The 16436-nt window shown below is 39.1% G+C and overlaps 1 long non-coding RNA gene across 1 annotated transcript; it reads right to left on the bottom strand.

Moving 5' to 3' along the window:
• Positions 1-2928: 2928 nt before the first annotated feature.
• LOC141370334 (uncharacterized) lies at positions 2929-4651 on the bottom strand. Its single transcript, XR_012374263.1, has 2 exons — positions 4445-4651; positions 2929-3444 (listed from the first exon to the last, which is right to left on the bottom strand). It is a non-coding gene; the product is annotated as an uncharacterized lncRNA (long non-coding RNA).
• Positions 4652-16436: the final 11785 nt, after the last annotated feature.

Below are 16436 nucleotides of genomic sequence, written 5' to 3'. Positions count from 1 at the left end.
AAAAAAAACTAATGATGTATGGTGATTAACATAATAACGAAACATTTCTTGTTTAAAGTTTTCTTGCATTTGCACATCTAACAGGTTGCTATGGCAACTCAGTTATCTTGAGATACTCAGAGATTAGATTAAAACACCATAATGTTGAAAACCTACATTTCCACTTTTATTAATTATACTTTTAACAAAAAGATGACAACTGTTGGAGATTAATTTTTTTTTTAAAAGACAATATTAGAAGATGTTGTTCATAGGTAAACAGTCTTCAAGACCAATGAATTCAGGAACAGAAACGAGGAAAAATGGCCACCCCCAAACTCTCATCACCCTAAAGAGCTCTCTGCCCCGTGTGTGCGTGTTTGACTGGGGGTGAGGTGAGGGCACAGAGGGGCCGGGGAAGTAATTACAAACTCAGTATTAAAATGTGACATGTGACACGTGGCTTCTGAAAATTAAAAAGCAGGTAAGAGGAAATCATCACAGCTTTTAACTTCCCATTGGAGCATGAACTCTTCAAGAGCACTTGAATCCAAAACCACAACACGGATTCAGGATGTTGCAGGTACCGCTAAGCACACCTTCTGAGAACCACTCATGATGGCAATTCCCCAGCATCTCACAGATTCTTGGGGCTGGAGTAAGGAGACCAGCAACCAGCAATAAAAAAAGCACCGCAGCAAGGGGAGAAGTAAAGGGGCACAAAGCGTCGCACGAGCGTGCCTGACCGCCTCACGGCCAAGGACACGCAGCAACCGAGCCAACAAGCAAACGGGAGGCCACAAGCATAAGGTGTTTCCAGCTCAGAATGACGGGGCTCAGCGGTCTCGGGCTTACGGGCTGCTGCTGAGCAGATCACAAACCTCCTGCCTGGTGTCTAGAGCAGAAGCAGCTCAGGAAGGACTCATCAGTCACCTTAAAACTCACGTTAGGAGGGTTTATAAACTTTGGACTCCTTTCCAAGTGGGAGGCAAAATTATTCAAACTGCTCAGCTTTCCTAAAACACGGGGTAATTGTAGGACTTGTATGTTTTCCGCTCTGAACAGTTCAGCATTCGTCTCTTCCGATCAGGCATGTCTTGAGGTTTCAGCACAAGCGGGAGAGACTGCAGGATAGCGAGGGAAGCTTGTGGTAACCCACTCCATCTTTATGCGGGCAACAGACAACTTCATCAAACTACTACGCTGTCTTTGACCAGCATTCCATTTGCTGCCTGCAAACTTTTATTTACTTGACATGGAGATCCTCTGAGAAGCAGCTTTTCTAGTCTAGTGAATGTTTAATTATCACCAAAAGTTAAGGGGTTTTCCAGGTAAGTTTGGCTGCAGAAACCAGAAGTGGATCCGTAAGGTGTCAGCTTCTAACAAAACCACCTCCAAGCCTCAGTGGCTCTCTGAATATGAAAGTCTGTTCCTGACTCACAGCTGTCCCCAGGAGCCAGGCCCCTCCACTGTTGTCCCCTTCCCCGCCACCTCAGCATCCTCCCCAGTTAGCCAGCCTCGGGGTCCTCACGAGCCAGGCCTGAGGTCACACTGCTGTCCCCATCTTAGCTGAAGTCCAGACACAGGACCTCACCTGACGCCACAGGACGGTAGGAAATGAGCTCAGCTGTGGGTCTGGGGCACAATTCATAAAAGTGTATTTATAATAAACTTAGGCAATTTATCTCTTCATAGATCAACATTTTCATTTCCTGAGTTTGCTTTCCATGGGAACAGGACCAGGAGGGATTCGTGTCCTCCACTGTCCCGTCTGCCCTCCGGGCTCGTGTGCCGGGCACACAGGTGGGCCGGAACCCCCTACAGCACACGTTTCCCTTCAGCCCTCACTGCTCTGCCCTCCGCCGCCCTCTCCTCCCACTTCAGACTCTGCCGTGACACAACCCCGCCCCCACCCCCACATCACTTCCAGCTCGTCCGGGGCCCCAGCCCTGTTCAAAATGGGTGGGTCCACCGCTTCATGGTCTCCAGGACAACCCGGCAAACTGATAATACAACATATGCGGAAGTCTCGATGGGAAAGAGTGAAGTGTTTCTCACAAAACGGTCCCTAAATCCAGTGCATCATAATCACTGGAGGTGTTTGTTAAAAATGCAAAATCTAAACCAGCCACTGGGAGTTAGAACCTCCAGAGAGACAAATGAAATCAACATTTTAAGAAATGCCTCCAGGTGACTCTGTTGCACCTCAAATTTTAAGAACTAAAGGTTTAGCTCTATGTCTTCCCAGATAACATATCTGGGTCATTACAGTGAGTCTGTGTGTGTGTGTCAACGATGACATGAGGGAAGAAACAGAGCATACTGGCCCCGAATATCACGGCTGCTGCTGCAATTGTTTTTCTTTAGGGAAAGCACCTGATCCTCAGCTACTTAGTCTACAAATGGTAACAATACTATCTAACCAGTTAATGCCTAAAAGCATTAAATGTTTATTACCTAAGGATTGACCATTAATCTGTTTAAAAATTGTGAACTGAAAAAAATCTGCTATTTTCACTGAGAAGATAACCTGGAAGGTGACAAAATCAACAGGAAGACAAGCAGATAAAGGTTCAAAGTTTCAACATCTATTTGCTTTTGTCTCTAAATTTCGAACATCTGAGGATGTCACTCAGCGCCCTTTGTCCAACCAACGGCCTCTAACGCCCTCCAGTCACACCACACACCACAGCCTTCCTGTGGCCACATCACACCTCCACAGCTCCTCCACACGGTCCTTTGTTACCCTACTTACCCTGGCTGTGGAATCTTGCTTAGTTTACTTCACTCTACAATTCCCCAACAAAACGCCGTTTTGTACCTTTTACAAAGGCCTGTTTCCCATCCCACTATTTCCAAACATCCCCTGGATTAATTCCAGGGAATTAGCTCCCCACTTCACATATTTCTGGGGCATGTGTGTATATGTAGATATATAACATATATATGTTATGCTGATTTCAACATATTTTAGTAGGCAGAGCAGAAATATTTTTCTTACATGCCAAGGTCTATCAACTGGGAGTGGCTGAACGGGGTACTGGGGCACGAGGGAGGTGATCTTCCATACTTATGGGCATCAGGGAAGGGCCAGGGTTGACCAGACGTCTGTTCTGCGAGTGGGGCTGAGAAGGGTCAGTGGTGGTAACTCCTACACAGAACAATTCACACCCACAGGGCTCACAGACAATTAGAATAGGGGACACCATAACATTGCAGCAAGCTTGCATTTAAATTCACAATATAAAACCTACTGTCATACACTGTTAGTGAAATCTGTGCTCAAAGGATACTCGAATTGTTTGTTATGATTAAACCACAAGAGTTTCATTTGCTTCTCTCAGGCCTTCATTCTCTTGTTCCATGTATTTCAAGTGGATTTTTGAAAGATCACTTCGTGACGGCAAATGCAATGTTCAAAGCGTCTCTGGTTGCCTTCACAGGGCTGTTCGCATGCCGGGTATACTGAGGATAGCAGAGGTTAAATAAATAGAGAGTTAGCAAGTTCAGGTTTCTCTCTGTTTTCCCAGATATCAGCTGTTCAACAAAAACCATCATTAAAGAAGCAGTACCAGTTCATAGAAGAGTAAAACCAATGAGACAGTTTGTCAAAGATGTGAATGTTCAATGTTAATACAAATGCTACAAGCGGTTAGAGAAATTGCAAATCAAGGGACCGAGGACTTAAAGTATGAAACTTTTTGGAAATCTCTGGAGGATTTGTTACAAGGATGGAGATTCTTCATCCACATTTCTGCCAAGCATATATATTTCTGTGAAGAGAGTAATGTCTAGAGGAAGACATTAGATTTTGAATTTTTCTATATTTTGTATTATATATAATTTCATATACTTATTAACCATCTAGGAAATATCAGATAGGCTTCAACAGACATGAAACAAAATAAGTGCACTGTTCTTGTCACAGAACCTTAACACTGTCCAAATCACAACATCCAAGAAGCAAACATCTCTTGAACTCTGTTGACAGCACTAAATGTGAACTCTGTTCCAAATACAAAATTTCAAATGAGCCAAGATGTCCACTCAACTTCTTTACAAATAAACTGGACACCCATAAAAAACAGCAGACTATGGATAGCAGTCAGTACTGCGATAAAGTGAGAAAGGTTTCCCATAGTGTCCAGGTGTCTTCATGATTGGAATAAATGACTCCTTAAAAAATAACAGAAAATAAAACTACATCATAAAGAGAGAATAGTACCTGCCTTCACAGTTCAGAATATATGCAAATGCACATATATTTAAAAAATATGATACTCAGGATACTTAACTAGAAAAAACAAAACACAAGATTAAACAGCTTTGTAACTTCGGTACATGTCTGACAGAAAACACCATTTGGTGGAGAAGTCATTTAACAGAGGTATTTCCTGTAAGTGACACCCTGGTGACCAGGAACTAAGTTCTAGAGATACAAAGACTGCAAGGCAAAGGACAACACCTGTCACTGGCCGGGGGAGTGACGTTCGAGGCAGGTGTCCAGGTGCAGCAGGAGGGACCCGTTTCTCCCCAGCAGCACCTGGATTTCTGAGGAGGAACACCCGGGACTGGGGGGTCGAAGAGGACAGGGAAGGAGGCAGTTGAGAACACCAAAGTGCAGTGAAAGAGTGAAGAAATGGGCTTCCGGCTGCCGGCTTCAAGACTTCAGCAGGACCGCCCCCAGACCTCTGGATATGCCCCACTTGATGCCACGCCAGGCCCAGCGGCACCCCAGAGCCCCAGCTGCCAAGCCCACAACGCCCCCCACTCTGCCACCAGCCAAGTGCATCCACAAGAGCCAGCTGTTACAGGAGAAACCACAAACGAGCTACAGTGCCACCTTCCATAATAGAAAAGAAAGGTTTCTAATGGCCAGCCTGTTGACCTGTAAGATCCAAAGTAAACAAAAAACCTTAATTAGGGAAGGTGACTGCTACTTCAAATGCTAAAGCAGAAATACATGTCTTCAAACACCATAAACAATCAAGGAAATATGGTATCACAAAAAGAAAATAATTCTCCAGCAACCAAACTCAGAGGCACAGAATACTGCACTCTAACTGATAAAGAATTCCAAATAGTTGTCATGAAGAAATTAACAAGCTATAAGCAAACGCAGAAAGGTCATTCAGTGAACTCAGAAACAAAATTAATGAACACAGTAGTTCTTTACCAAAGAGATTAAAATTATAAGGAAAACCCAAACAAATACTAGAACTGAAAAATTCAATAAATGAGATGGAGAATGAAGCATCAGTAACTGGGCAGATGAGACGTTAAAGAGAATAAGCAACTTGGAGGGTAAGAATAGAGAAACAGTTCAGTTCTATGAGGAGGGAAAACTAAGATTTTAGAATAGTGAAGAAACCCAGCAAGAGCTATCAGTTTCAATCCAAAAGTTCAAAAAGGCAAATATAAAAGTAACTGGTGTACCAGAAGGAGAAAAGGGGGAGAAGGGGACAGTCTACTTAAAGAAATAATAGCTGGGAACTTCCCAAACCTGGGAAGAAATGGTACGAGTCCACAAAATGTTTACAACAGCCTATTATCTCAATGCAAAAAAATCTTTTCCAGAACACATTATAATGAAACTGTCAAAAATCAATGATAAAGAACCTCACAGGCAGCCAGGGAAAGGAAAGTAACCTTGCAAAGGAACCCTATTAGGCTATCAGCAGATTTCTCAGCAGAAACTCTGCAGGCCTGGAAAGAGTAGAATGACATGTTCAGAGTGTTGAAAGATCAAGACTGCCAGCCAAATACACTTTGCCTGGCAAAATTCCCCTTCAGATATGAAGGAGAGATAAAGGATTTCCCAGATAAACAGAAGCTAAAGCAAGGTTACTACCACAATGCTTGATTTGCGAGAAATGCTAAAAGGAATTCTTCGAGCTGTAATGAAAAGATGCTAATCAGTGACACAAAAACACACTCTACTCTGCTACAGAGTTAGAAAATGGTAACTATGTTAGAACAGCCCTGCTGCCACTTAACTGTGGTATAAAGGTTAAAGGAAAAGAGTATTAAAACCTACAGCTACTATAATTGGTTAACAAATTCACAGCATAAAATCAGTGAACTGTGACATTAAAAACATAAAAGGGAAGGAGTAAAAGGGTGGAACTTTTATACAGGAATGAAGAGAAGGTGCTTTCAGCATAAAATGACCATTTTCATCTCTGAGATGTTTTACATAAACCCCATGGTAACCACAAAGCAAAAATCTAGACTGGATTCAAAAACATTAAAAAGGGCGGGGGGGGGGGGCACTGAGCAAATCACCATGAAAAATAACCAGAAGTCAAACAATAAGTTGGCAGTTGCAAGTCCTTACATATCAATAATCACTACAAAGTAAGTGGACTGAATTATCCAATCAAAAGGTGCAGAGTGACTCAATGGATAAAAAAAAAACCCAAGACCCAAGTTTACGTTGCCTACAGAGACTCATTTCAGCTCTCAACACATATCGGCTCAAAGTGAAGAAATGGAAGAAGATATTCCATGCAAATGGAAATCTAAAAAAAGGAAGGATAGCCATATTTATATCAAAGAAAATAGAGTTCAAGCCAGAAACACTAACAAGAGACAAAGAAGGTCGTCAAAAAATATAAAGGGTTCAATAAATCAAGAAGATAAAACAGTCGGAAACACATATGCACTCACCATTGGGACACCTAAATATAGTAAGCAAATACTAACAGGTATGAAGGGAGAAACAGACAACACTACAAAAATACTAGTGAACTTCAATGCTCCACTGTCAGCAATAGACAGATGATCCAGACAGAAAATCAACAAAGAAACACTGGAACTGAACCACTTCTTAGACTAAATGGCTTAACTGACATATATACATCATTCCATCCAACAGCAGCAGAAAACACATTCTTCTCAGGTGCACAAAGAACATTCTCTAGGATAGATCCTATGATAGGACACAAAATAAATCTTAGCAAATTTAAGGAGATTGAAATCATACCAAGGATCTTTTCTGACCACAATGGTATGAATTAGGAATCAAAAAGAGAAAAGCTGACAGGTGCATGGCTGGCTCAGTCACTGGAGCACGCAACTCTTGATGTTGGGGTTGTGGGTTTGAGCCTTATGTTGGGTGTGGAGCCTACTTTAAAAAAAAAAAAAGTTTTTTTTTTAAATAAGAGAAAAAGTGAAAATTCTACAAATATGTGGAAACTAAGCAACACACTTCTGAACAACCACTGCACTGGGTCAAAGAAAAAATCAAAAGGGAAATAAAAAGTTATCTTGAAACAAAGGAAAAAGGAAATATATCAAATCCTATGGGATACTGCAAAAGCAGTTCTGAGAAGAAAGTTTACAGTGATAAATGAATATATTAAGAAATTGGAAAGATCTCAAATAAAAAACCTGATTTTATACCTCAAGGAACTAGAAAAAGAAGAACAAACTAAGTCCAAAGTTAGAAGAAAGAAGATAATAATGATCACAGCAGAAATAAATTAAATACAGACCAGAAAAACAATGGAAAGGATCAATGAAATTAAGAGCTGGTTTTTCAAAAAGACAAAATTGACAAACCCTTTCCTAGGCTAGTTAAAAAAGAAAGAAGACTCAAATAAATAAAATTAAAAATCAACTGATACTACAGAAATATACAGAATCTTAACAGACTATATAAACAATTATATGCCAACAAATAGAACCTACAAGAAGTGGATGAATCTCTAGTAACACAACATATACGAAGACTGAATAAAGAGAGGGGAAAATCTGAACAGATCAATAACTAGTAAAGTAACTGAATCCGTAATCAAAAACCTAACACAGAAAACTCCAGGACCAGATGGCTTCACTGGTGAATTCAACAAATATTTAAAGAAGAATTAATGGATTCCAAGAAAAAAAAGAAATTCCAAAAAAAGAAAAAAAAAAATGAAGAGCGGGGAACACCTCCAAGTTTATTCTATCATGCCATTCTATCACGCCAATATTACCATGTAACCAAAGCCAGAAAAGAACACTACAAGAAAGTAAGATTATACACCAATATCCCTGATGAATGTAGATGCAAAAAATGTCAACAAAATATTAGCAAACACATTAAAAAATTCAAAACACATTAAAACACATAATAATGATCATACACCATGACGAAGTGGGATTTATCCCTGGGATGCAAGGATGGTTCAAATATACACAAATCAATAAACGCAATACAGCACACTAACAGATTAGAAAAATCACATGATCATCATAACAGATGATGAAAAGGCATTTGACAAAATGCAACATCCTTTCCTGATAAAACCCTCAACAAATTGGGTACGGAAAGAACACAACTCAACATAATAAAGGCCGTATACAACAAACCCATAACTAACATTATACTGAACATAGAAATTTTGAAAGCTTTTCCTCTAAGATCAAGAAAAAGCAAGGATGCCCACTCTCAACCCTCTTACTCCATACACTATTGGACGCCCGAGCTACAGCATTTAGTCAACAACACAAGTAAGGCATCCAAATTGGAAAGGAAGAAGTATAACTGCTATTATTTGCAGATGATTTGATTTTGTATATACAAAATCCCAAGAACACTACCAAAAAACTGTTGGAACTTCAGGAAAGTTGCAGGATATAAAATCAGCATATGACGAGCAGCTGCATTTCTATATACTAACGATGTAACATCCAAAAATGAAATAAAGAAAACTACCCTATTTACAATAGCTTCAAAAACAATCAAATACCTAGGAATACATTTAATCAAGGGGGTGAAAGATCTGTACATTGAAAAGCACAAGACCCTGCTGAAAGAAGCTGAAGACACAAACAAAAGGAGACATCTTGTGTTCATGTATTGAAAGAATTAATAGTTACAATGCCCATACTACCCAAAGCCATCTATAGATTCAACACAATCCCCATCAAAATTCCAACTGCTTCAAAGAAACTAAAAAGAAAACAAAACAAAACCTCAAATTTATATGGAACCAGAAAAGACCCTGGATAGTCAAAGCAACGCTGGGGAAGAACAAAGCTGGAGGTATTACACTTCCTGAGTATACTACAAACCATGGTAATAAAAACAATATGCTACTAGCATAAAAACAGACACACAGACCAAGAGAACAGAACATAGTTAAACTTCCACATATACTGCCAATTAGTATTCCACAAGGGGCCAAGAACACCCAATGAAGAAAGAACAATCTATAACAAGTGGTGCTGACAACACTGAAAAGAACACATGCAGAACAAAGAAATCGGACCGCTATCTTATAGCACTCACAGAAATTCACCCAAAATGGATCAAAGATTGAAACATAAGACCTGACACCGTAACACTCCTAGAAAAAAATGTAGGGAAGAAGCTCCTTCATACTGCCTTTGGCAATGGGTTTTGGAGAGGGCACTAAAAGCACAAACGTTGAACAAAAACAAAAATCAGCAAATGGGAACACAGAAACTTATAAGCTTCTGCACAGCAAAAGAAACAACAAAATGAAAAGGCAACCTACAGAAGGGGAGAACATTTTTGCAAACCAGACATATCTAACAGGGGTTAATATCCAAAATATATGAAGAATTCAGACAACTCAATCACAAACAACATGATATAGAAAATAAATGGGCACAGTAACTGAACAGACATTTCTCCAAAGACAACCAAACTGCAAACAGGTACATGAACAAATGTTCAACATCACTCATCATCAGGGAAAGGCAAACCAAAACCACCATGAGATACCACGTCACACCTGTTAAGACTGGCTAGAATCAAGGAGAGAGACCAAGTACGGTGAGGATGTGGACAAAAGGGGACCCTTCTCACTGCTGGTGGAAATGTGTATTGGTTCAGCCAATATGAAAAACAACACAGGGCTTCCTCAAAAAATTAAAAACATATCTACCAGATGCCCTGGCAACTCCATGTCTGTGTATACACCCAAAGGAAATGAAAACAATATATCAAAGACATATCTGAACTCCCATGTTCACTGCAGCATTATTCACAATAGCCAAGATATGGGAACAACCTAAATGTTCATCAATGGAGGAACTGATAAAGGAGATGTGATGCATATATATTAAGTTATATATATTATCCATATGTATGGCATATATTCGTGTATATACACATATTACACATATTATCCAGCCACATGAAAGAAGAACATCTTGCCATCTGAGACCACATGGATGGACTCTGAGCAATTATGCTAAGTGAGGTATGTCAGAAGAGAAAGGCAAGTAATGTATGGTATACTTACATGCGGAATCTAAAAAAGCCAAACTCATGAAAACAGAACACAATGGTGATTACCAGAGGATGAGGGTCAGGAAAATAGGACTGACATTGCTTAGGGGACAATCCTGCAAGGAGTAGTAAATGAGCCCTAGAGACCTAATGCACAGTGTAATGAACAAAGACAATACTGCAGGATCACCATCAAACTTGCTAAGAGACTAGAACTTAATTATTCTAACCGCTAAAAGAAATGATAATTAAATAATGTGACAGAGATGCTAATTATGGTACCTCTACATTACAATGGCAATCACAGTACAATACATGAACTATCAAATTAACATGTTTTACACCTTAAATTTATGCAATGTTAAGTGTCAAATATATTTTTATTAAAAAATGGAAAAGCGGGGCACCTGGGTGGCTCAGCTGTTTAGCGTCTGCCTTCGGCTCAGGGCATGATCCCAGGATTCTGGGATCGAGCCCCGCATCGGGCTCCCTGCTCAGCAGGGAGTTGGCTTCACCCTCTCCCCCTCCCCCTGCTTGTGTTCCCTCTCTCGCTGTGTCTCTCTCTGTCAAATAAATGAATAAAATCTTTAAAAAAAAAATGGAAAAGTAACTGGCACGTAGGTGCTGAGAAAAGTTTGTTCAGTGCATCATCAGTACATACTAATAGAAAAAATTATCAGGGAGTTAGAACAATTCTGAATCTGCATGTAAGTATCAACTTAGCCTCAAAATATAAAGGAGCATGCTTTATGAGTATGACCGGGTCTCCGTGCACGTGCGCGCGCACACACACACGCACACACAAATTTCAGAAAAAGAACAAAGGAAGAAATTTGCCAGAAACTGTAAACCTTCTATGGAAACCCTCACTACCACCTGCCAGACTATCACCTGTTCAACCTAGACAACGTGACTGCTAAATTACAGGTAGACTCACACCAGTAACACTGCTGTAGAACATCCAAAAGCAAACAAAACCCATTTCATTACTTAGATAGAAAACTGTTTCCTTGAGGTGCATGGAACCCCCCAGTTTTACTTGTTCTCCAATACAAAAGACATAAGACGTATAACAATGATTATCAGAATTAGCTGAATATCTACTAGCCTTTCCTTTTTGTTCTTAAAAACATCACATTTGTTGCATTACCTACTTCTTCAGATCGCCACCGCCACCCCAAGAGAGTTAAAGTTAATTAAGCGAATCAGTTCCTGAAAATTTCTGAGATGGGACAGAGCTACACGGAAGGGGTAAAACAGAGACTCTCTTATGATCACAACCAAACTTTTTTTTTTTAATCAAAAAAGATTTCTCTTATTCTTTTTCAAGAGAGCAAGAACAGCCTGTTGCTAGCAGCGAGGGTGACTCGGGCACCTCAAGTAAAGCTGCTCTTATCTTTATATCCCAGTATCTCTGAATACCATTCAACATAATTATTAAAACTAACGTTATTTTGGTAGTCATAGGGTATTGTCTGACAACCATAGTCATTTTGCAAATTGATAGGAAGTCGGTCACCATTCTTTATCAGAACCACCTTAAATTATGGCTGAGGTTTTTTTCCCCTCCTGTTTTCAACTGTTAGTGCCTAGAACTTTGATAAGTGGAATATTACTCAGGCACAATGATTCTGCATTGTTGAAAATGGTTTCCAACGTTCTCAGAGAGTCATGAGCCTTCAGTGACTCACACACCAAAAAGCAGTGAGCCGTGGGAAAAGCAGTTCATCAGTTTCTAGTTGGTACACACTTGTTCCGATGGGTAACTACCACCATCCAAGAATACTAGTCACTGAAACGCTTTAGTGATGGCTTTGGTAGGTATAACATGCACTTGCTTATAATTGTGATCACTCTCTTCTACCTACTTTTTAAAAGATTTTATTCATTTACTTGAAAGAGAGTGAGAGAGGGACGCCTGGGTGGCTCAGTCATTAAATCTCGGCCTTTGGCTCAGGTCGTGATCTCAGGGTCCTGGGATCGAGCCCTGCATCGGGCTCCCTGCTCAGTGGGGAGCCTGCTTCTCCCTCTCCCTCTGCCTGCCACTTCCCCTGCTTGTGCTCTCTCTCTGCCAAATAAATAAAATCTAAAGAAAGAAAGAAAGAAAGAAGGAAGAAGAAAGAAAAAGAACGAAAGAACGAAAGAACGAAAGAACGAAAGAAAGAAAGAAAGAAAGGACTCGATCCCAACAGAGGGAGAGAGAGAAGCAGACTCCCCACTGAGCAGGAGGAGCCTGACAGTGGGGCTGGATCCCAAGACCCCGGGATCATGACCTGAGCCAAAGGCAGACGCTTAACCAACTGAGCTACCCAGGCGCCCCGAGAATTAGTTTCTTAACAGATTCTTCCTTCCTGTCTTCAAATTTAAACTCAGATTGTCTTTATCATCTTTTTTTCTAATCGTCCAAACTTATGTTCAGCACATAGCTGACATTCAATAAATGAAACAGCCTCTAGATAATTTCATTTGTTTAAAACTGAGTTCAAGAGGCAGCTCTTTTGAGAAATCTTCCCTGAACATAACCCAAGGAACATTTACTAAGTCCTTACAAAGTATGCAGGCATTGTGTGTGTTCATTTGTGGATGAAAGTTATGCATGTTCCTGAACAGAGCAATGAGGAGCACCAGTGGTGAACGGCAGGATCTGGACCTGAGAGGAGCAGTGTAATTCCTTCCTCCCTCGGATCTGCATGCTCTCTGCCCTGTTTATGTATATTGTTTAGGACTGAACTCATCTTTCTCATGTTGAAAATGGCGCACTGCAATAAACCGGCGTCTCAGTCAACATCAAGAGCAGAGTTTCCAAATACAAAGCTGCACATCCTCCACAGCAGTCTGCTGTCCTCATGGAGTGATCCAATCAAACAACCAGAAGCAGAGCCAAACTTCACTAAACACATTACTTTAAATTCCTCTTATTTCTAGAGCATCTGGGCCAGGTAATCCAGACATGGAGAGGGTGGACTGGCCTCTGTCCCTAAAGAGTATTTTCCCTCAAAGCCACATAAAAAGCATAACTTCCTGTCCACTGATAACTTACATGAAAAACTTGAAAATTAATATACCTACCTTTTAAACTCGTATTTTAATTAAAGAAACTGATATGCTTACTGTTTATGATCGGTTATTAAAATTAGACCTGAAGTTTTTGCAACACAATTTTATAACACTGAGAATCTATAGCATAATTTAAACTCATTCATTCTTTCATAAACAAACCCTACTTTGATGACTCCCAACTCAATTAGTTTTTTCTAACATTTTTTATAGTATGGTGTAAATAGAACAAATTCTTGTGCACACACATATAAATTTTTTCTCTGTTTATTTCTTTTATAATGCCTACATGTGATAATCTCTTATTTACAATAGTCTGGTCAGCCTATGAAAGCTTAATTCTGGGTTTACCCCTTTTTTCTATTTCAAAACACTATTTTAGGCATATAGTAATCAATCCATTTAAGTAATTATCAACTCCTTCACTAGGATTTAATAATTAAGAAATGCAGGATGAAATGAATCATGCATGCCTTGGATAGGTGTATTTGCTAAAACCCACTTGGCAATTTAAAATTTAGAAATACATGGGAATATGGCATCCAACAGTTAATTTTTGTATATTGCAGAGTTCCGTGAATATTAACAAGGCCTTTTTTATAACTATGTCAACAGTTATAGAAATTCAATTTAACAACATAAAAGAATGTACATCCCCCCCAAAAAAAACTGTTTAAAAAGGCCTAAAACAACATAAAAGATGTTAATTCCTGAGCCTGAGACCTAATGCCTAGGTTACCCTACATTTCAAAAACAAAGTATATCAAGACCCAAACATTAAATTCCTCAGAGCCCAGTGTTCAAAGGAGCAAATGGGCCATTTAAAGAATAGGCTAGTAATAATGAAATTAGTTTATTTAATTTCACACTCTGTATTTCAAAACCTATACATAATTGCCTCAAAGAAGACACATACAAATTGGAATACAAAAAATTGCATGAATTGTATAAGACAGGAATGGGGTATATTAACCATAGATCCTAGAATGGTTAGAATAGCTTTCTTTTATTGTTATTATAGAACACGTATCATATTTTATATTATTCTTTTATTCTAGAATAGCTTTCTTCTCACAGTAGGGCAGAATATTCAAAGTGAAACCTTAATTTTACAAATTTTAACATTGTAAAGACAGAATGAGAGGTATTAACTTTGCTAAAACTACCCAAGTGTTAACAAGAATATCTTCCTGGCAAAAGTAAGTCACATAAAAATAGAATTCAATAAGGAATTGCAGGATGGTACCTTGGAAAAGAAAATAATGAAAGAACATTAAAGCAGTATTAAAATAATGCCAAAAGCTTGTGCTTTTGAAAAATGGAAAAAAAAAATCTTTGAGAAATACTAATGAAAAAGAAAATCTTCAAACAGCAGAACGAAAATGAGGAGAGACATAAAGAACATTAACATATATCTTTAAACATTTTTTCTAAATATTGTATTGGGGATATCCACAAGTGACTGACAGAAGTAAAAACAAATCTTCTCAACTCTATAACCAGCCACAAGAATTCTCAAAAATAGAGTTCCGTCAAAATGGACCACGAAAAAGAAACAGGGAGTGTATGTGATAAAGGATCCAGGCCCACAAAGATGGAAATTATAAGCCTTTCCAACACAGACGACAAAAGGCCTGTGTATGTTGTATTAAGATGAGAAAACATAAGCTCAAAACGTAGGCTAGAATAACAACAAAAATCCAAATAACGTAAACTGAGGTCTACTATATGAAATTAAGAAAGAAATTAATCTTGAAAATTAAGAACAAAAATTAAGAAACGAATGCTAAAACAACAGATTAGTAACATACAGTTAACAAAATAAAGGAAAGCATCTAATGATGCATTCTAGAGAGAAAAAATTATAAATATAAAAGAAAGTTTATGTAACATGAAGAACGAAGTTAGAAAACCTAACTGATGTCTAACTGGTGTGGAAGAAGCTTGTACAGAAGAGGTAAGACCATTTTTTAAACAGGCTGAAGAAACTCCAGAACTGTTTAAAGACTCGTAATTTCAGATTTTGCAAGCCCAACTAACTTCAGAATGAATGAATAAATGATCCAGACGTATAGGAAGAGCTTTTAACAGGCATTTTTTTTTTTTTTTTAGATTTTATTTATTTATTTGACAGAGAGAGACACAGCAAGAGAGGAAACACAAGCAGGGGGAGTGGGAGAGGGAGAAGCAGGCTTCCTGCTGAGCAGGGAGCCCGATGCGGGGCTCGATCCCAGGACCCCGGGATCACGACCTGAGCTGAAGGCAGACACTTAACGACTGAGCCACCCAGGCGCCCCAAGCAGCTGACTTCTATCAGCAAAGTGAAAGCCAGATAATCATGGGAAAAGATCTTCAATGTTTTAAATGAAACTACCTGTCTACTAAGCATTCTCTACATAATAAAAACATCTTTTAAGAATGAGAATAAAAGGGATGCCTGGGTAGCTCAGTGGGTTAAATGTCTGCTTCAGCTCAGGTCATGATCCCAGGATCCTGGGATCGAGTCCCGCATTGGGCTCCCTGCTTAGTGGGAAGCCTGCTTCTCCCTCTCCCTCTGCCCGCCCCTCCCCCGCTTGTGCTCTTTTGCTCTCCCTCTCAAATAAATAAATAAAATCTTAAAAAAAAAAAAAAGAATGAGAATAAAATAAAAACATTCCATAGTAAAAAATAATGAAGTGTTATACAGCCTCCAGACCCTAACCAAGGAAGTCTGATACATGTATTTCAGGTAGGGACATTATCCCATATGAAAGCTCTGACATATAAAAATCAAGCAGGCAAAAATAAAAAAATAAAAAAAAAATCGAAGTAAATGAGTGAACATGAACAAAACACTGTAGAGAACAGGAAGTCCAACTTCCAAGAACAAAATAGGCTAGAGGTAATAAACTGGACAAAACATCATTATTAGTTCAGAGTATCATCAACGGTCAAGTCTTGTAAGCTTCAGTACTCGTTATACTTTACTAACTATCAAAGCTAAACTGGGATAATAATCAGTGAAGAACTTCAGAAGAAAAAGAAAAAAGGAATGAAAATGAAATGATAAACAAAACCAAAGGCAAAAAAGGAATATATAAGAAACAAGGGAGACAAAGATACAAATGTAGGGACCCGAAGGGGTACGTGCACCCCAATGTTTATAGCAGCAATG

This window comes from Callorhinus ursinus, unplaced genomic scaffold, assembly GCF_003265705.2.
Source record: "Callorhinus ursinus isolate GAN/ISIS: 27379988/994484 unplaced genomic scaffold, GSC_fseal_2.0 scaffold32, whole genome shotgun sequence".
NCBI classification, from domain to species: Eukaryota; Metazoa; Chordata; class Mammalia; order Carnivora; family Otariidae; genus Callorhinus; species Callorhinus ursinus.
The sequence above is the reverse complement of the archived record's forward strand: the minus strand, read 5'-3'. Positions and strand labels throughout refer to the sequence as shown.